Source organism: Triticum urartu, chromosome 5, assembly GCF_003073215.2.
Source record: "Triticum urartu cultivar G1812 chromosome 5, Tu2.1, whole genome shotgun sequence".
Taxonomy (NCBI): Eukaryota; Viridiplantae; Streptophyta; class Magnoliopsida; order Poales; family Poaceae; genus Triticum; species Triticum urartu.
This window is the reverse complement of record NC_053026.1, coordinates 222,913,020-222,935,790: the sequence shown is the minus strand read 5'-3', so window position 1 is coordinate 222,935,790 and position 22,771 is coordinate 222,913,020. Positions and strand designations below refer to the sequence as shown.

The 22,771-nt window shown below is 38.8% G+C and overlaps 1 protein-coding gene across 1 annotated transcript in view; it reads left to right on the top strand.

Annotated features, from left to right (window-relative positions):
* Positions 1 to 22,771, top strand: part of LOC125506941 (WW domain-binding protein 11-like) — a 106,511-nt gene that overhangs the window by 71,361 nt on the left and 12,379 nt on the right. The gene's annotated exons all lie outside the window — the stretch shown is intronic.

The following is a 22,771-nucleotide window of genomic DNA, read 5'->3' as shown; positions in this document are numbered from 1 at the left end:
CCCTGCCACTGTCACTCGGCCGCAAACATTGAGATACCTGGTTTTTAAATTCTAGTAAATCCAAAACTCGTCTAAAATTCATGAAAATTGGCATGCTATCAAGGAACGGCATCAAGATGTCGTGGTAAAAATGTTGTCCCATTTGGGGCTGGATTGAGTATAAGCTTCTCACAAACGTGAGCTTCTCACAACAAGCGTGATGGTTTCGGTAGGGAACGTGACACCTTTGGGGACGAAACGATGTCTGTTTCCTCTTATTTCTTTCAAAAAGTTTCTAGTGTCAACATAGAACATCAGGAGTGTTGTGTTCAATTTTGGAATTTTTTGGGGTTCGTTTGGACATTTTTATACATTAACTGGGTTTTCTAGGCCTTTTATGTGCATAATTCATATTTGAACTACATGCACATGCTCCAGTGCATATAAATTGGTTGAAAAATCAAATAAGTGTCCTTTGGTGCATGCTTAGGTCCCATGCAAGAAATGGGAATGAAATTCAAACAGCGTGTCACCGTCACTCGGCCGCAAACATTGAGATACCTGGTTGTTAAATTCTAGTAAATCCAAAACTCGTCTGAAATTCATGAAACTTGGCATAATATCATGGAGCGGCATCAACATGTTGTGGTAAATTTTTTGTCCCATTTGGGTCAGGTTTGGGTATAAGCTTCTCAGAACAAGCGTGATGGTTTCGGTAGGGATCATGCCACCTGTAGGGACGAAACGATATCCGTTGCCTCTTATTTCTTTCAAATAAATTCTAGTGTCAACATAGAACAACAGGAGTGTTGTGTTTAATTTTGGAATTTTTCTGGGTTCGTTTGGAAATTTTTATACATTAACTGGGTTTTCAAGGCATTTTATGTGCATAATTCATATTTGAACTACATGCACATGCTCCAGTGCATATAAATTGGTTGAAAAATCAAATATGTGTCCTTCGGTGCATTCTTAGGTCCCATGCAAGAAATGGGAATGCATTTCAAACACCCTGCCAACGTCACTCGGCCACAAACATTGAGATACCTGGTTTTTAAATTCTAGTAAATCCAAAACTCGTCTAAAATTCATGAAACTTGGCATGCTATCATGGAGCGGCATCAACATGTAGTGGTAAAATTTTTGTCCCATTTGGGGCAGGTTTGGGTATAAGCTTCTCACAAACCAGAGCTTCTCACAACAAGCGTGATGGTTTTGGTAGGGAACGTGCCACCTTTGGGGACGAAAAGATATCTGTTGCCTCTTATTGCTTTCAAAAAATTTCTAGTGTCAACATAGAACAACAGGAGTGTTGTGTTTAATTTTGGAATTTTTTGGGGTTCATTTGGACATTTTTAGACATTAACTAGGTTTTCTAGGCATTTTATGTGCATAATTCAAATTTGAACTACATGCACATGCTCTAGTGCATATAAATTGGTTGAAAAATCAAATTTGTGTCCTTGGTTGCATGCTTAGGTCCCATGCAATAAATGGGAATGAATTTGAAACACCCTACCACCTTCACTCAGCCGCAAACATTGAGATACTTGGTTTTTAAATTCCAGTAAATCTAAAACTCATCTGAAATTCATGAAACTTGGCATGCTATCATGGAGCGGCATCAACATGTCATGGTAAAAATTTTGTCCCATTTGGGGCAGGTTTGGGTATAAGCTTCTCACAAACCAGAGCTCCTCACAACAAGCGTGATGGTTTCGGTAGGGAACGTGCCACCTTTGGGGATGAAATAATATCTGTTGCCTCTTATTGCTTTCAAAAAAATTCTAGTGTCAACATAGAACAACATGGGTGTTGTGTTTAATTTTGGAATTTTTCGGGGTTCGTTTGGACATTTTTATACATTAACTGGGTTTTCTAGGCATTTTATGTGCATAATTTGAACTACATGCACATGCTCCGGTGCATATAAATTGGTTGAAAAATCAAATATGTGTCCTTCAATGCATGCTTAGGTCCCATGCAAGAAATGGGAATGAATTTCAAACACCAGCGCACTATAAACTGCCAGCAAAACATTGCGATACTTTGTTTTTAAATCCTAGTAAATCCAAAACTTTTCTGAAATTCATGAAACTTGACAAGCTATAATGGAATGGCACCCGACATGCTGTGGTATTTTTCGTTTCCATTTTGAGAGAAGGTGCACTCGAATATCAGCCAACAAAGGCATTTTGGAACAAATAGCTGCCACTGTAACATCTCAAATGTTTTGTATAATTTAAATTGTGTGCGCTCTGTTAACCATTCACGTGATGCCACGCCTCACTCTTTTAATGGCTAGGAGGTGTCGTGCGGACAAGTGCTTGACTAAACGGGAGGCGTGCGAGCTGTACTCCAATGTCAAGGCTCACCGGGAAGCGTGCGAGCTATACGCCATGCTGGCTAACCAGGAAGCTGATACGTCCATTTTGCATCATGTTTTCCTATTGTTATTTATGATGTTTTTATCCGTAATAATGCTTTTTGGAGTAATTCCAATGCCTTTTATCTCATAATATGCAAGGTATACTCAAAGAGGGAGAATTCCGGCAGCTTGAAATCTAGACCTGGAAAAGCTATGTCAGGCCACCTATTCTGCACAACTCCAAACAAGTTGAAACTTCATGGAGAATTTTTATCAAATATATGATGAATATTGGAGCAAATAACTACCAATGGGGGCCCACCAAGTGGGCACAACCCACCTGGGTGCGCCCTGGTGGGTTGTGCTCACCCAGGGCCACCTCTGGTGCCCATCTTCTGGTATATAGGTCATTTTTACCAAGAAAAAATAAGGAGATGACTTTTGGGACGGATCTCCACCGTCTCGGGGCGTAACTTGGGCAGGAGCACTTTTGCCCTCCAGCGGAGCGATTCCGCCGGGGAAACATCCCTCCCGGAGGGAGAAATCATCGTCATCATCATCACCAACAAGTCTCCCATCTTGGGGAGGGAAATCTCCATCAACATCTTCAACAGTGCCATCTCATCTCAAACCCTAGTTCATCTCTTGTGTTCAATCTTGTTACCGGAATTATAGATTGCTGCTCGTGGGTGACTAGTAGTGTTGATTACATCTTGTACTTGATTACTATATGGTTTATTTGGTGGATGATTATATGTTCAGACCCAATATGCAATTTAATACCCCTCTGATCTTGAGCGTGATTATAATTTGTGAGTAGTTACTTTTGTTCTTGAGGTCACAGGAGAAATCATGTTGCAAGTAATCATGTGAACTTGATATGTGTTCGATATTTTGATAGCATGTATGTTGTGATTCCCTTAGTGGTGTCATGTGAACGTCGACTACATGACACTTCACCATATTTTGTCCTAAGGGAATGCATTGTGGAGTAGCAATTAGATGATAGGTTGCAAGAGTGACAGAAGCTTAAACTCCGGTTTATGCGCTATTTCGTAAGGGGCCTATTGGATCCAAAAGTTTAATGCTATGGTTAGAATTTATTCTTAATACTTTTTTCATAGTTGCGGATGCTTGTGGGAGGGTTAATCATAAGTAGGAGGTGTGTTGAAGTAAGAACAGCACCTAAGCACCGGTCCACCCACATATCAAATTATCAAAGTACCGAACATGAATTAAACCAACATAATGAAAGTGAGTAGATGAAAACCCCGTGTACCCTCAAGAACGCTTTGCTTATCATAAGAGACTATTTTGGCCCATCCTTTTCCTCAAAAGGATTGGGCTACCTTGCTGCACCTTTTCTACTATTATCGTTACTTGCTCATTACAAATTATCTTGCTATCAAACTACTTTATTATTTACAATTTCAGCACTTGCAGACATTACCTTGCTGAAGACCACTTGTCATTTCCTTCTGCTCCTCGTTGGGTTCGACACTCTTACTTATCGAAAAGAGCTACACTTGATCCCCTATACTTGTGGGTCATCAAGGCTATTTCCAGGCGCCGTTGCTGGGGAGTTAAGCGCCTTCGGTAAGTGGAATTTGGTAAGGAAACATTTATATAGTGTGCTAAAATTTATTGTCACTTGTTACTATGGAAAACAATCCTTTGAGGGGTTTGTTCAGGGTATCTTCACCTTGACCGGAACCACAATTAGATACCCCTCAACCTACTGCACCTATTGGAAATATTGAATATGAAATTCCTTCATGTATGATAGAACAACTGATAGCTAATCCTCATGCAGGAGATGGAACCAAACATCCTGATATGCACTTGATATATGTAGAACAAATTTGTGGATTGTTCAAGCTTGCAGGTTTATCCGGGGATGAAATTATGAAAAAGGTTTTCCCTTTATATTTGAAGGGGAAATAATTGGCATGGTATAGGCTATGCGATGATATTAGATCTTGGAACTAGAATCGTTTGAAATTGGAGTTCCACCAAAAAAATTATCCTATGCATCTAGTTCATCATGATTGGAATTATATATATATAATTTTTGGCCTCGTGAAGGAGAAATTATCACTCTAGCTTGGGGGAGGCTTAAGTAAATGTTATATTCATGCCCCAATCATGAGCTCTCAAGAGAATTATTATCTAGAATTTTTATGCTCGACTTTCTCGTAATGATCAAACCATGATTGATACTTCTTGTGTTGGTTCTTTTATGAAGAAGACTATTGAATTCCGGTGGGATCTTTTGGAAACAATTAAACGCAACTCTGAAGATTGGGAACTCGATGAAGGTAAAGATTCAAGTATTAAGCTTAAGTATGATTTTGTTAAATCATTTATGAATATCGATGCTTTTCAAAAGTTTAGCAATAAATATGGACTTGACTCTGAGATAGTAGCCTCCTTTTGTGAATCATTTGCTACTCATGTTGATCACCCTAAAGAGAAGTGGTTTAAATATCACCCACCTATTAAAGAAGAAATTAAAGAACCGGTACCAATTAAGGAAGAAACCATAATTTATAATGTTGATCCAGTTATTCCTTCTGCTTATATTGAGAAACCACATTTCCCTGATAGGATAAAGGAACATGCTAAAGTTTCAACTGTGGTTAACAAAAGCTATATTAGAACACCTAAACCTGATGCACAAATCAAAGTAGAACATAGTATTGCTATGGTTAAAGATCTCTTGTAAGAAGATATGGATGGGCATGCTATTTACTTCTGCGAAGAAGCTGCTAGAATTGCCAAACCTGATAAAAAGGATAAACATAGACCTGTTGTTGGCATGCATGTTGTCTCAGTTAAAATAGGAGATCACTGTTATCATGGTTTATGTGACATAGGTGCTAGCATGAGTGCTAGTCCTTACACCTTATATCAAGAAATTATGAGTGGCATAGCACCTGCAGAGATAGAAGACATAGATGTTACTATTAAACTTGCTAATAGAGACACTATATCACCAATTGGGATTGTTAGAGATGTTGAAGTCTTGTGTGCGAAAATAAAATACCCTACTGATTTTCTTGTTCTTGGTTCCCCACAAGATGACTTTTGTCCCATTATCTTTGGTAGACCTTTCTTGAACACCATTAATGCTATAATAGACTATGAGAAACAAATTGTCGGTGTTAGTTTTGGTGATGAGTCTCATGAGTTTAATTTTTCCAAGTTTAGTAGAAAGCTTCATGAAAAAGAATTGCCTAGTAAGGACGAAATAATTGGTCTTTCTTCTATTGTTGTACCACCTACTGATCCACTAGAACAATATTTGCTAGACCACAAAAATGATTTACATGTGCAAGAAAGAAATGAAATAGATAAGATTTTCTTTGAACAACGTCCTCTGCTTAAACACAATTTGCCTATCGAAACTCTAGGAGGTCCTCCTCCACCTAAAGGGGATCCTGTGTTTGAATTAGAACAATTGGCAGACACTTTGAAATATGCTTATCTTGATGAAAAGAAGATATGTCCTATTATTATTAGTGCTAACCTTTCAGAACATGAAGAAGAAAGATTATTGAAAGTTATAAGGAAGCACCAAGCTGCTATTGGATATACTCTTGATGATTTAAAGGGCATTAGTCCCACTCTATGTCAGCACAAATTTAATATGGAACCTGACGCTAAACCCGTTGTTGATCACCAACGTCGGTTAAATCCAAAGATGAAGGAAGTGGTAAGAACGGAAATCTTAAAACTTCTGGAAGCAGGTATAATCTATCCCATAGCTGATAGTAGATGGGTAAGTCATGTTCATTGTGTCCCCAAAAAGGGAGGTATTACTGTTGTTCCTAATGATAAGAATGAACTTATTCCACAAAGAATTGTTACAGGCTATAGAATGGTAATTTATTTTAGAAAAGTAAACAAAGCAACTAGGAAAGATCATTACCCTGTGCCTTCTATTGATCAAATGCTTGAAATATTATCTAAGCACACACATTTTTGCTTCCTTGATGGATATTCTGTTTTTTCACAAATACATGTCTCTCAACCTGATCAAGAAAAGACCACTTTTACCTGTCCCTTTGGAACCTATGCTTATAGATGTATGCCTTTCAGTTTATGTAATTCACCTGCTACCTTTCAAAGATGTATGACTGCTATATTCTCTAACTTTTTTTAAAATATTGTTGAGGTTTTCATGGACGACTTCTCTGTTTATGGGAAGTCTTTTGATGATTGTTTAAGCAATCTTGATCGAGTTTTGCAGAGATGTGAACAAACAAATCTTGTCTTGAATTGGGAGAAGTGCCACTTTATGGTTAATGAAGGAATTGTCTTGGGTCATAAAATTTCTGAAAGAGGTATTGAAGTGGACAAAGCTAAAGTTGATGCAATTGAGAAAATGCCATGTCCTAAAGATATAAAAGGTATCCATAGTTTCTTAGGTCATGCTGGTTTCTATAGGAGATTTATCAAAGACTTTTCTAAAATTTCTAGGCCTCTTACGAATCTTTTGCAAAAGGATATTCCATTTGTTTTTTATGATGATTATTTAGAAGCCTTGAAACACTCAAGAAAGCCTTAATTTCAGCACCTATTGTTCAACCACCTAATTGGAACTTGCCTTTTGAAATTATGTGTGATGCTAGTGATTATGCTATTGGTGCTGTTCTAGGATAAAGAGTTGATAAGAAACTGACTGTTATTCATTATGCTAGTAAAACTCTAAACAATGCTCAAAGAAACTATGCAGCTACTGAAAAAAGAATTCTTAGCAGTGGTGTTTGCTTATGACAAATTTAGACCTTATATTGTTGATTCCAAGGTAATTGTTCACACAGACCATGCTACTATTAAATATCTTATGGAAAAGAAAGATGCTAAACCTAGACTTATTTGATGGGTTCTCTTATTACAAGAATTTGATTTACATATCACTGATAGAAAAGGAGCTGAGAACCCCGTAGCTGATAATTTATCTAGGCTTGAAAATGTGCCTCATGACCCACTACCTATTGATGATAGTTTTCTTGATGAGCAATTAGCTGCAATAAATGTTGCTCATAGTAACCCATGGTATGCTGACTATGCTAATTACATTGTTGCTAAATATTTACCACCTACATACCAACAAAAAAATTCTTCTATGATTTAAGACATTACTTTTGGGATGACCCACATCTTTATAAAGAAGGAGTAGATGGTATTATTAGACGTTGTGTGCCTAAGCATGAATAGGGACAAATCCTACAAAAATGTCACTCTGAAGCTTACGGAGGGCATCATGCTGGAGATAGAACTGCTCACAAGGTATTGCAATCTGGATTTTATTGGCCTACTCTCTTCAAGGATGCCCGTAAGTCCGTCTTATCTTGTGATGAATGCCAAAGAATAGGTAATATCGGTAAGCGTCAAGAAATGCCTATGAATTATTCACTTGGTGTTGAACCATTTGATTTGGGGGATTTGATTACATGGGACCTTTTCGTTCCTCTAATGGGTATACACATATTTTGGTTGCTGTTGATTATGTTACTAAATGGGTAGAAGCTATTCCAACCAGTAGTGCTAATCACAACACCTCTATTAAAATGCTTAAGGAAGTTATTTTCCCAAGGTTTGGAGTCCCTAGATATTTAATAACTAATGGTGGTTCACACTTTATTCATGGTGCTTTCTGTAAAATGTTTGCCAAGTATGGTGTTAACCATAGAATTGCATCACCTTATCATCCTCAATCTAGTGGTCAAGTTGAACTTAGCAATAGAGAAATAAAATTAATTCTGCAAGAGACTGTCAATAGGTCCAGGAAGAATTGGTCTAAGAAATTAGATGATGCACTTTGGGCTTATAGAACAGCATATAAAAATCCTATGGGCATGTCTCCCTATAAAATGGTTTATGAAAAAGCTTGTCATTTGCCTCTTGAGTTAGAACATAAAGCATATTGGGTAATCAAAGAACTCAATTATGATTTCAAACTTGCTGGGGAAAAGAGGTTATTTGATATTAGCTCTTTAGATGAATGGAGAACCCAAGCTTATGAAAATGCTAAGTTGTTTAAAGAAAAAGTTAAAAGATGGCATGATAAAAGAATCCAAAAACGTGAGTTTAAAGTCGGAGAATATGTTCGTTTCAGATTCTTTGCAGGAAAACTCCTCTCAAAATGGGAAGGACCCTATGTTAGCGAGGAGGTTTATCGGTCTGGATCCATCAAAATAAATAAAGCCGAAGGTACTAACCTGAAGGTTGTTAACGGGAAACGAATAAAACATTATATCTCAGGTACGCCCATTAATGTTGAAAGTAATATTATCCAAACTTTGACACCGGAAGAACACATAAAAGAGTCCTTCCGGAACACTCCATAATCGTGAAAATAAGGAGGTACGTGATACGGTAAGTAAACGGACTCCGAAAAATCCGCAAAAATATTTTTTTGTCAGTTTTGGAATATTTAGAAAAATAGAAAAATAAGAAACTTCCAGGAAGCGTACCCTGGTGGGCACAAGACACCAGGGCCTGGCGCGCCCAGGTGGGTTGTGCCCACCTGGGACACCTTTCAGACTCCGTTTTTCTTCAGTTTGCTTGTTCCCAAAGATAGAAAATCTTTATATACTCCCCGAACATGTTGATCACCGTATCATGGAGAAATCCTCTGTTCTCTTTTCTTGTTGTTTCCTGTCATATTCAGCCAGGCTAGCCTCATGTCTTCCTCAGCCTCCAACAATGGAGAAAAAGACACATGGGCGATTCAGGAGGATCTAAGAAGAGAGGAAGCTGAAGAGCTGGCTATGGAGGAAGAGGAGGAAAATACTTTTGGGGTTCACTCTGCGGCTTCCAAGAGAGGAACCTTGGCCGACATCTCCACTCACCCGAATCCTCATCAAGCTATGAGGTCACCAAATAATGAAGAGAGCCTCGAAGTGCAAGAAGAAACCCCACCAAGGAGGCCTTTTCATAGGTTACATCGTAACAATTTTGGCAATTTGATTCATAACTATGGGTTCGAGAATACTCCTCGTAGGCACATACCGTCCAATTGGGACATATCTCGCCCAGGAGAAAACAGTGCAGGAATAAACCCTTGGGGCCCGGAAAATAAACACATAATGGCTAAAGTGAAGAAAAACGGTGAGCTAATTCATCAAGCCCTTCGGGAGATCCAAGGCTTGAAGGATCTACTCATGGTTATACTGGAAACTACCACTTCACCACCACCTTCTTCTTCATCACCAAAGGAAAATTGAGTATCGGGTATGGGCACTCCCCTTGGCTTATGCCAAGCTTGGGGGAGGTGTCCCGGTATCGTATCATCCCCACTATCTTTTGCCTTAACTTATTTTAGTTCGATCTTTTGCTTTAAATGAATAAAAGTTTAGTTTGATCCTTTCTTTTCGAGAGTATGCTTAGTGATCTATCCTTGTAATCGTGTGCAAGATATATATAATAAAGTTTAGTTTGAGGTTTTGCTTTCTTTACTTTCATGTTGCAAATAAAAGAAAATAAATAAGGAAGAAAAAAAGAAAGGAAACAATAAAAAAGAAAGGAAATAAACGAAAAAGATCATATGCTAAATCTTATGGTAGGTGATGACACCACATAAGGAAAAGTATAAGTAGAAAAATTTATTAGAGATTGACAAACATGGCATTAGTTAAGATGCAACTCATGAAAGAATTAATAAGGGAAGGGAAGATTCACATATAAATATACTATCTGATACGTCCATTTTGCATCAGGCTTTTATATCGATATTTATTGCATTATGAGGTGTTATTACACATTATGTCACAATACTTATGCCTATTCTCTCTTATTTTACAAGGTTTACATGAAGAGGGAGAATGCCGGTAGCTGGGATTCTGGGCTGGAAAAGGAGCAAATATTAGAGACCTATTCTTCACAGCTCCAAAAGTCCTGAAACTTCATGGAAGACGTTTTCAGAATATATAAAAAATACTCGGCAGAAGAAATTCACCAGGGGGGCACACCATGCCCACGAGGGTGGGGGCGCGCCCTACCCCCCTGGGCGCGCCCCCTACCTCGTGGGCCCCCTAGTGGCCATCTTCTGCTATATGAAGTCTTTCGATGGGAAAAATCATAAGCCTTCTTCTCGGACCACACTCCGCCGCCACGAGGCGGAACCTTGGCAGAACCAATCTAGGGCTCTTGCAGAGCTGTTCTGCCAGGGAAACTTCCCTCTCGGAGGGGGAAATCATCGCCATCGTCATCACCAACACTCCTCTCATCGGGAGAGGGCAATCTCCATCAACATCTTCATCAGCACCATCTCCTCTCAAAACCCTAGTTCATCTCTTGTATCCAATTCTTGTCTCCAAGTCCGGGATTGGTGCTAGTAGGTTGCTAGTAGTGTTAATTACTCCTTGTAGTTGATGCTAGTTGGTTTAATTGGTGGAAGATCATATGTTCAGATCCTATATGCATATTAATACCCCTCTGATTTTGAACATTTTTATGCTTTGTGAGTAGTTACTTTTGTTCCTGAGGACATGGGAGAAGTCTTTCTATTAGCAGTCATGTGAATTTGGTATTCATTCGATATTTTGATGAGATGTATGTTGTCTCTCCTCTAGTGGTGTTATGTGAACGTCGACTACATGACACTTCACCATTATTTGGGCCTAGAGGAAGGCATTGGAAAGTAATAAGTAGATGATGGGTTGCTAGAGTGACAGAAGCTTAAACCCTAGTTTATGTGTTGCTTCGTAACGGGCTGATTTGGATCCATATGTTTCATGCTATGGTTAGGTTTACCTTAATACTTTTGTTGTAGTTGCGGATGCTTGCAATAGAGGTTAATCATAAGTGGGATGCTTGTCCAATTAAGGGCAGTACCCAAGCACCGGTCCACCCACATATCAAATTATCAAAGTACCGAACGCGAATCATATGAGCGTGATGAAAATTAGTTGACTATATTCCCATGTGTCCTCGGGAGCGCTTTTCTCTATATAAGAGTTTGTCCAGGCTTGTCCTTTGCTACATAAAGGATTGGGCCACCTTGCTGCACTTTATTTACTTTTGTTACTTGTTGCTCATTACAAATTATCCTATCACAAAACTATCTGTTACCACTTATTTCAGTACTTGCAGAGAATACCTTGCTGGAAACCGCTTATCATTTCCTTCTGCTCCTCGTTGGGTTCGACACTCTTACTTATCTAAAGGACTACGATAGATCCCCTATACTTGTGGGTCATCAAGACTCTTTTCTGGTGCCATTTTCGGGGAGTGAAGCGCCTTTGGTAGGTGGAATTTGGTAAGGAAAAATTTATATAGTGTGCTGAAATTTACTATCACTTGTTACTATGGAAAGTAATCCTCTGAGGGGCTTGTTCGGGGTATCTTCACCCCGACCAGTAGAGCAAAGAGTTGCTCCTCAACCTACTGAACCTACTGAAAATGAAAATGTGAAATTCATTCGGGTATGATAGAAAAACTGCTAGCTAATCCTTTTTTAGGAGATGGAACAAAACATCCTGATGAGCATCTAATATATGTTGATGAAGTTTGTGGATTATTTAAGATTGCAGGTGTACCTGGAGATATTGTTAAGAAGAAGGTCTTGCCTTTATCTTTGAAGGGAGACGCATCGACATGGTATAGGCTATGTGATGATATGGGGTCTTGGAATTACAAACAATTGAAACTGGAATTTCATCAGAAGTTTTATCCTATGCATCTTGTTCATCGTGATCGCAATTACATATATAATTTTTGGCCTTGCGAAGGAGAAAGCATCGTTCAATCTTGGGGGAGGCTTAAATCAATGTTATATTCATGCCCCAATCATGAGCTCTCAAGAGAAATGATTATTCAAAAAAATTTATGCTCGGCTTTCTGATAACAATCGCACCATGCTTGATACTTCTTGTGCTGGCTCTTTTATGATGAAGACTATTGAATTCAAATGGGATTTATTGGAAAGAATTAAATGCAACTTGGAAGATTGGGACCTCGACAAAGGTAAGGAGTCAGGCATGACACCTAGTTTTGATTGTGTTAAATCTTTTATGGATACAGATATTTTTCATAAATTTAGCACTAAATATGGACTTGACTCTGAGATAGTAGCTTCTTTCTGTGAATCTTTTGCTACTTATGTTGATCTCCCCAAGGAGAAGTGATTTAAATATCATCCTCCCATAGAAGTAAAAGTAGCTGCACCTATTAAAGTTGAAGAAAAGATTGTCACTTATAATGATCCTATTGTTCCTACTGCGTATGTTGAGAAACCACCTTTCCCTGTTAGGATAAAGGATCATGCTAAAGCTTCAATTGTGGTTCGTAAAAGCAATCTTAAAAGATATAAACCTCCTGAGCAAGTTAAAGTTGAACCTAATATTGCTATTGTTAAAGATCTCTTGTTTGATAATATTGATGGGCATGTTATTTATTTCTGTGATGAAACTGCTTGAATTGCTAAACCTTGTGCTAAAGATAAACCTAGACCTGTGGTAGGCATGCCTATTATTTCTGTTAAAATAGGAGATCATTGTTATCATGGCTTATGTGATATGGGTGCTAGTGCTAGCGCAATACCTCATTCCTTATACAAAGAAATTATGCATGATATTGCACCTGCTGAGATAGAAGATATTGATGTCACAATTAAACTTGCCAATAGAGATACTATTTCACCAATGGGAATTGTTAGAGATGTTGAAGTCTTGTGTGGGAAAACTAAATATCCTACTGATTTTCTTGTTCTTGGTTCCCCACAAGATAGCTTTTGTCCCATTATATTTGGTAGACCCTTCCTGAACACTGTTAATGCTACCATAGATTGCAAAAGGGATGTTGTTACTATCGGTTTAGATGATATGACTCATGAATTTAATTTCTCTAAATTTAGTAGACAACACCGTGAAGAAGAATTACCTAGTAAGGATGAAATTATTGGTATTGCTTCTATTGTCGTACCTCCTAGTGATCCTTTAGAACAATATTTGCTAGACCATGAAAATGATATGTTTATGAATGAAAGAAGGGAATTAGATGAAGTGTTTCTTAAACAGGAACCTATTCTGAAAAACAATTTACCTGTTGAAATCCTAGGGGATCCTCCTCCACCCAAGGGTGATCCCGTGTTTGAGCTTAAACCATTACCTGTTATTTCTGTAAAAAGATATATCCTGTTATTATTAGTGCTAACCTTTCAGAGCATGAGGAAGAGAGATTATTGAAAACTCTGAAGAAGCACCATGCTGCTATTGGGTATACTCTTGATGATCTTAAGGGCATTAGCCCCACTCTATGTCAACATAAAATTAATTTGGAAGAAGATGCTAAACCAGTTCGTGATCATCAACGTCGGCTGAATCCTAAAATGAAAGAAGTGGTAAGAAAGGAAATACTAAAGCTCCTTGAGGCAGGTGTAATCTATCCCGTTGCTGATGGTCAGTGGGTAAGCCCTGTCCATTGTGTCCCTAAGAAGGGAGGTATTACTGTTGTTCCTAATGATAAAGATGAATTGATTCGGCAAAGAATTATTACAGGTGTTAGGATGGTAATTGATTTCCGCAAATTAAATAAGGCCACTAAAAAGGATCATTACCCCTTACCTTTTATCGATAAAATGCTAGAAAGATTATCCAAACATACACATTTTTGCTTTCTAGATGGTTTCTCTCAAATACCTGTGTCGGCCAAAGATCAATCAAAGACTAATTTTACATGCCCTTTTGGTACTTTTGCTTATAGACATATGCGTTTTGGTTTATGTAATGCACCTGGTACCTTTCAAAGATGCATGATGGCTATAGTCTCTGACTTTTGTGAAAAGATTTGTGAGGTTTTCATGGACGACTTTTCCGTCTATGGATCTTCTTTTGATGATTGCTTGAGCAACCTTGATCGAGTTTTGCAGAGATGTGAAGAAACTAATCTGGTCTTGAATTGGGAAAGTGCCACTTTATTGTTAATGAAGGTATTGTCTTGGGGCACAAAGTTTCTGAAAGAGGTATTGAAGTTGATAAAGCCAAGGTTGATGCTATTGAAAAGATGCCATGTCCCAAGGACATCAAAGGTATAAGAAGTTTCCTTGGCCATGCCGGATTTTATAGGAGGTTCATTAAGGACTTCTCCAAAATTTCTCGGCCTTTGACTAATTTATTAAAAAAGATATACCGTTTGTTTTTTATGATGATTACGTAGAAGCATTTGAAATACTTAAGAAAGCATTAATCTCTGCACCTATTGTTCAACCGCCTGATTGGAATTTACCCTTTGAAATTATGTGTGATGCTAGTGATTATGCTGTAGGTGCTGTTCTAGGACAAAGAGTTGATAAGAAATTAAATTTTGTTCAATATGCTAGTAAAACCCTAGACAATGCTCAAAGAAATTATGCTACTACTGAAAAAGAATTCTTAGCAGTTGTATTTGCTTGTGATAAGTTCAGACCTTACATTGTTGATTCTAAAGTAACTATTCACACTGATCATGCTGCTATTAAATATCTCATGGAAAAGAAAGATGCTAAACCTAGACTTATTAGATGGGTTCTCTTGTTACAAGAATTTGACTTACATATTGTTGATAGAAAGGGAGCTGAGAACCCCGTTGCAGACAACTTGTCTAGGTTAGAAAATGTGCTTGATGACCCACTTCCTATTGATGATTTCTTTCCTGATGAGCAATTAAATGTCATAAATGCCTCTCATACTACTCCATGGTATGCTGATTATGCTAATTACATTGTTGCTAAGTTTATACCACCTAGTTTCACATACCAGCAAAAGAAAAAGTTCTTCTATGATTTGAGGCATTACTTTTGGGATGACCCACATCTTTATAAAGAAGGAGTAGATGGTGTTATTAGACGTTGTGTACCTGAGCATGAACAGGAATAGATCCTACGCAAGTGTCACTCCGAAGCTTATGGAGGACACCATGCTGGAGATAGAATTGCACATAAGGTACTGCAATCTGGTTTTTATTGGCCTACTCTCTTCAAGGATGCCCGTAAGTTTGTCTTATCTTGTGATGAATGTCAAAGAATTGGTAATATTAGTAGATGTCAAGAAATGCCTATGAATTATTCACTTGTTATTGCACCATTTGATGTTTGGGTCTTTGACTATATGGGACCCTTTCCTTCCTCTAATGGATATACACATATTTTAGTTGCTGTTGATTACGTTACTAAGTGGGTAGAAGCTATTCCAACTAGTAGTGTTGATCATAACACTTCTTTTAAAATGCTTAAAGAAGTTATTTTTCCAAGATTTGGAGTCCCTAGATATTTAGTGACTGATGGTGGTTCACATTTTATTCATGGTGCTTTCCGTAAAATGCTTGCTAAATATGATGTTAACCATAGAATTGCATCTCCTTATCATCCTCAGTCTAGTGGTCAAGTAGAATTGAGTAATAGAGAGCTCAAATTAATTTTGCAAAAGACTGTTAATAGATCTAGAAAAAATTGGTCCAAGAAACTTGATGATGCATTATGGGCCTATAGAACTGCATATAAAAATCCTATGGGTATGTATCCTTATAAAATGGTTTATGGAAAAGCATGTCACTTACCTCGAACTAGAACACAAGGCATATTGGGCCATTAAAGAACTCAATTATGATTTCAAACTTGCCGGTGAGAAGAGGTTATTTGATATTAGCTCACTTGATGAATGGAGAACCCAAGCCTATGAAAATGCCAAGTTGTTTAAAGAAAAAGTTAAAAGATGGCATGACAAAAGGATACAAAAGCGTGAGTTTAATGTAGGTGATTATGTATTGCTATACAACTCTCATTTAAGATTTTTTGCAGGAAAACTTCTCTCTAAATGGGAAGGTCCTTACGTTATCGAGGAGGTCTATTGATCCGGTGCTATAAAAATCAACAACTTCGAAGGCACAAATCCGAACGTGGCGAACAGTCAAAGAATTAAACATTATATCTCAGGTAATACCATAAATGTTGAAACCAATGTTATTGAAACCATAACTCCGGACGAATACATAAGGGACACTTTCCGGAATGTTCCAGACTCCGAAAAGGAATAGGTATGTGGTACGGTAAGTAAACCGACTCCAAAACAGTTTTTAAGGCAATATTTCTCTGTTTTGGAATATTTAGAAAAATAGAAAAATAAGTAGCAGTCCGGGAAGTACACGAGGGCTCCACGAGGGTGGAGGGCGCGTTCTACCCCCCTGGGCGCGCCCCCTACCTCTTGGGCACCTCGTGTGCTCTCCGGTCTCCGTTTTCGTACACGACACGTATTTTGGTCGGTAAAAATTAATTATATAATCTCCCGAAGGTTTTGACTCCCGTATCATGCAATTATCCTCTGTTTTGTGTTTCGATTTGTTGCTGCTGCAGATTAGAGCAAGATGTCTTTGCAAGAGTCAGTCGGGGAGAGCCGGGTGTCTCACCCGGCACCGAGATCAATGACAAACAACAATGCTAACCTATTTGGGCCAGCAACATAGGAAGAGATGGAGGCCGAATTGAAGAGGATATATGCCATGGAAGAGGATCAAGAAGTCACCTCCCGCTTCCGAGCTGGATTCACAATGGGAGAACTACAGAGCTCGGCTATTCCAAACTCGGTTATCCCTTCCAATGTTAGATTTCTTTCTTATGAGAATATGAAAAAGAGTGTCACTGGTTCTCCCGCAGCTATGCAGCACCCTTGGGTGCAGGGAGCTTTGGCTGTTACAGGAAAACTCTGAAAGGAAATAATGGACCTCAAGCAGCAAGTCAATAAGCTCGAGGAGGAGAATCGTATCCTGAGGGGCATCATCGCCAAGAACATCACATCACCACCCACGAAAAAGAGAGACATAATCACCTGGGTATGGGCACTCCCCTTGGCAATTGCCAAGCTTGGGGAGTGCCCCGGTATCGTATCACCATCACTTTTATCTTTACCATTTTTCTTAGTTCGATCCTTTTGGTAATATCTTGATCTAGTAGAATAAAAGTTCTTAGTATGATCTAGTCGTGAGTTTTGCTTTATGATTCTTGTATGTAATCGAGTCCGTGAGCTATATAATAAAGATTAGTGTTGAGTCAAGGGCTTGATTACTTTGCCATGATCTTAAGTGAATAAAAGAAAAGAGAGAGAAATAAAAAGAAACAAAGAGATCATGTGAGTCTTATGGAGAGTAATGAGCTCACATAGAAAAAGTATGATCCATAAAAGTTGTTGAGGGTTGACAAACATAGTTTTGGTCATCGTTGCAATTAATAGGAAGTAATAAAGAAAGAGAGGTCTTCACATATACATATACTATCTTGGACATCTTTTATAATTGTGAGCACTCATTAAAATATGACATGCTAAACAGTTGACGTTGGACAAGGAAGACAACGTAATGGGTTATGTTTTCTTACATCTGAGATAAATTATATTGTCATGGATCATCCAACATGGTTGAGCTTGCCTTTCCCTCTCATGCTAGCCAAATTCATCGCACTAAGTAGAGATACTACTTGTGCTTCTAAATACCCTTAAACCAGTTTTTCCATGAGAGTCCACCATACCTACCTATGGATTGAGTAAGATCCTCCAAGTAAGTTGTCACCGGTGCAAAGCAATAAAAATTGCTCTCTAAATATGTATGACTTATTAGTGTGGGAGAAAATAAGCTTTATACGATCGTGTGATATGGAAGAAATAAAAGCGACAGACTGCATAATAAAGGTCCATATTACAAGTGGCAATATAAAGTGACGTTCTTTCGCATTAAGATTTTGTGCATCCAACCATAAAAGCGCATGACAACCTCTGCTTCCCTCTGTGAAGGGCTTACCTTTTACTTATATCTCCTACATTGCATAAGAGTCATGGTGATCTTCACCCTTCCTTTTTCATTTTATCCTTTGGCAAGCACGTTATATTGGAAAGATCCTGGTATATATGGCTAATTGGATGTGAGTTTTCATGAACTATTACTGTTGACATTACCCTTGAGGTAAAACGTTGGGAGGCAAAACTATAAGCCCCTATCTTTCTCTGTGTCCGATTAAAATTCCATACCCATAAGTATTGCGCGAGTGTCAACAATTGTGAAAGACTATATGATAGTTGAGTATGTGGACTTGCTGAAAAGCTCTTATATATTGACTCTTTCCTATGTTATGATAAATTGCAATTGCTCCAATGACTGAGATTATAGTTTGTTAGTTTTCAATGAAGTTTACGATTCACACTTGAAATTGTGATTGAATTATTACTATAGCATAAGAAACTATATGACTAGAATTATATAAGTTGCTATTCTAAGAATGATCATGATGCCCTCATGTCCGTATTTTATTTTTATCGACACCTCTATCTCTAAACATGTGGACATATTTTTCAATTTCGGCTTCTCGCTTGAGGACAAGCGAGGTCTAAGCTTGGGGGAGTTGATACGTCCATTTTGCATCATGCTTTTATATCGATATTTATTGCATTATGAGGTGCTATTACACATTATGTCACAATACTTATGCCTATTCTCTCTTATTTTACAAGGTTTACATGAAGAGGGAGAATGCCGGCAACCGGGATTCTGGGCTGGAAAAGGAGCAAATATTAGAGACCTATTCTGCACAGCTCCAAAAGTTCTGAAACTTCACGGAAGACGTTTTCAGAATATATAAAAAATACTCAGGAGAAGAAATTCACCAGGGGGGCTACACCCAGCCCATGAGGGTGGGGGGCGTGCCCTACACCCCTGGGCGTGCCCCCTACCTCGTGGGCCCCCTGGTGGCCCTCCGGTGGCCATCTTCTGCTATATGAAGTCTTTCGATGGGAAAAAAATCATAAGCCTTCTTCTCGGACGAAACTCCGCCGCCACGAGGCGGAACCTTGGTGGAACCAGTCTAGGGCACTGGCGGAGCTGTTCTGCCGGGGAAACTTCCCCCCCGGAGGGGGAAATCATCGCCATCGTCATCACCAACACTCCTCTCATCGGGAGAGGGCAATCTCCATCAACATCTTCATCAGCACCATCTCCTCTCAAAACCCTAGTTCATCTCTTGTATCCAATTCTTGTCTCCAAGTTTGGGATTGGTGCTAGTAGGTTGCTAGTAGTGTTAATTAATCCTTGTAGTTGATGCTAGTTGGTTTAATTGGTGGAAGATCATATTCAGATCCTATATGCATATTAATACCCCTCTGATTATGAACATGTTTATGCTTTGTGAGTAGTTACTTTTGTTCCTAAGGACATGGGAGAAGTCTTGCTATTAGTAGTCATGTGAATTTGGTATTCGTTCGATATTTTGATGAGATGTATGTTGTCTCTCCTCTAGTGGTGTTATGTGAACGTCGACTACATGACACTTCACCATTATTTGGGCCTAGAGGAAGGCATTGGGAAGTAATAAGTAGATGATGGGTTGCTAGAGTGACAGAAGCTTAAACCCTAGTTTATGTGTTGCTTCGTAAGGGGTTGATTTGGATCCATATGTTTCATGCTATGGTTAGGTTTACCTTAATACTTTTGTTGTAGTTGCGGATGCTTGCAATAGAGGTTAATCATAAGTGGGATGCTTGTCCAAGTAAGGGCAGTACCCAAGCACCGGTCCACCCACATACCAAATTATCAAAGTACCGAACGTGAATCATATGAGCGTGATGAAAACTAGCTTGACGATATTCCCATGTGTCCTCGGGAGCGCTTTTCTCTATATAAGAGTTTGTCCAGGCTTGTCCTTTGCTACAAAAAGGATTGGGCCACCTTGCTGCACTTTATTTACTTTTGTTACTAGTTGCTCGTTACAAATTATCCTATCACAAAACTATCTGTTACCACTTATTTCAGTACTTGCAGAGAATACCTTGCTGGAAACCGCTTATCATTTCCTTCTGCTCCTCGTTGGGTTTGACACTCTTACTTATCGAAAGGACTACGATAGACCCCATATACTTGTGGGTCATCACTATCCTAGAAATCTTTTTTGATTGTGAGCCCTCATCAAAATATTATATGCCAAAATTGTTGATGTTGGACAAGGAAGACAACTTAACGGTTTATGTTTGTTTATATTTACATAGAAGTCATATTGTCATGGATCCTTTAACATGTGGTGATTGCCCCTATCTTTGCTAGCCAAAAATTCGGCACTAAGTTGAGATACTACTTGTGCATCCAAAAACCCTTAAACCCAAATCTTATTTTCAAGAGTCCACCACACCTACCTAGGTATTGAGCAAGATCCCTCAAGTAAGTTGTCATCAGTGCAAAAAGGCAATAAAAATGCTTCTAAAAGTGTGAGATCATTTAGTGCAAGAGAAAATTGAGCGTTGTACGAACTTGTGATAGTGAAGAATAAAAGCGATAGACTGCATAATAAAGGTTGCTATCACAAGGGGCAATACAACGTGACGTTCTTTTGCACTAAGGGGTTGTGCATACAAACAAATAAGCGCATGGCAACCTCTGCTTCCCTCTGCGAAGGGCCTATCTTTTACTTTTATGTATTTACTTTTATGCAAAGAGTCAAAGTTTTCCTTCTATTCCTTTTTATTTTCTCCTTTGGCAAGCATCATGTGGTGAGGAAAGATCTAGGCACATATGTCCAGTTGAATATAGATAGCATGATTTATTATTGTTGACATCACCCTTGAGGTGAATACGTTGGGAGGCGAAACTACAATCCCCTATCTTTCTATGTGTCGGTTGAAACGTTTTGCTCATGTGTACGCGTGAGTTTTAGCAATCATAGAAGACTATATGATGGTTGAGTATGTGGACTTGCGTAAAGGCTCTGACACATGACCCTTCCTGAAAAGATGATGAATTGTAGTTGCAAAGTTGACTGAGAACATAGTTTGTTGGTTTTTAATAGAGTTTTTGCTTTATACTTCGATTGTGTGATGAACTGTTATATTCATGAGAAGTATATGATAAAAGTTCTATGACAAGAGTCTTATGTTTAAGTTTGTTGCTGTTATAATAATGAACATGATGCTTCTATGTCCGTATTTTGTTTTTATCGACACCTCTCTCTCTCTCTAAGCATGTGGACATGTTTTTCGATTTCAGTTCTTCGCTTGAGGACAAGCGAGGTCTAAGCTTGGGGAAGTTGATACGTCCATTTTGCATCATGTTTTCCTACTGATATTTATGATGCTTTTATCCATAATAATGCTTTTTGGAGTAATTCTAATGCCTTTTCTCTCATAATATGCAAGGTATACACAAAGAGGGAGAATTCCGACAGCTAAAAATCTGGACCTCGGAAAGCTACGTCAGGCCACCTATTCTGCACAACTCCAAATATGCTGAAACTTCACGGAGAATTTTTATCAAATATATGATGAATATTGGAGCGAATAACTACTAGAGGGGGCCCACCAGGTGGGCACAACCCACCTGGGCGCGTTAGGGAGCCCAGGCACGCCCTAGTGGGTTGTGCTCACCCAGGCCCACCTCTGGTGCCCATCTTCTGGTATATAAGTCATTTTTACCTAGAAAAAATAAGGAGAGGACTTTCAGGACGGAGCGCCGCATCTCGAGGCGGAACATGGGCAGGAGCACTTTTGCCCTCTGGTGGAGCGATTCCGCCGGGGGAACTTCCCTCTCGGAGGGGAAAATCATCATCGTCATCATCATCACCAACAACTCTCCCATCTTGGGGAGGGCAATCTCCATCAACATCTTCAACAGCACCATCTCATCTCAAACCTTAGTTCATCTCCTATGTTCAATCTTGTTACCGGAACTATAGATTGGTGCTTGTGGGTGACTAGTAGTGTTCATGACATCTTGTAGTTGATTGCTATATGGTTTATTTGGTGGAAGATTATATGTTCGGATACAATACGCTATTTAATACCCCTCTGATCTTGAGCATGATTATCATTTGTGAGTAGTTACTTTTGTTCTTGAGGTCACGGGAGAAATCATGTTGCAAGTAATCATGTGAACTTGATATGTAGTGTTCGATATTTTGATAGTATGTATGTTGTGATTCCCTTAGTGGTGTCATGTGAACATCGACTACATGACACTTCACCATATTTGGGCCTAAGGGAATGCATTGTGGAGTAGCAATTAGATGATGGGTTGCGAGAGTGACAGAAGCTTAAACCCCAGTTTATGCGCTATTCCGTAAGGGACCGATTGGATCCAAAAGTTTAATGTTATGGTTAGAATTTATTCTTAATACTTTTCTCGTAGTTGCGGATGCTTGCGTGAGGGTTAATCATAAGTAGGAGGTTTGTTCAAGTAAGAAAAGCACCTAAGCACCGGTCCACCCACATATCAAATTATCAAAGTACCGAACACTAATTAAACCAACATGATGAAAGTGACTAGATGAAAATCCCATGTACCCTCAAGAACGCTTTGCTTATCATAAGAGACCGATTTGGCCTGTCCTTTGCCTTAAAAGGATTGGGCTACCTTGCTGCACCTTTGCTACTATTATTGTTACTTGCACGTTGCAAATTATCTTGCTATCAAACTACT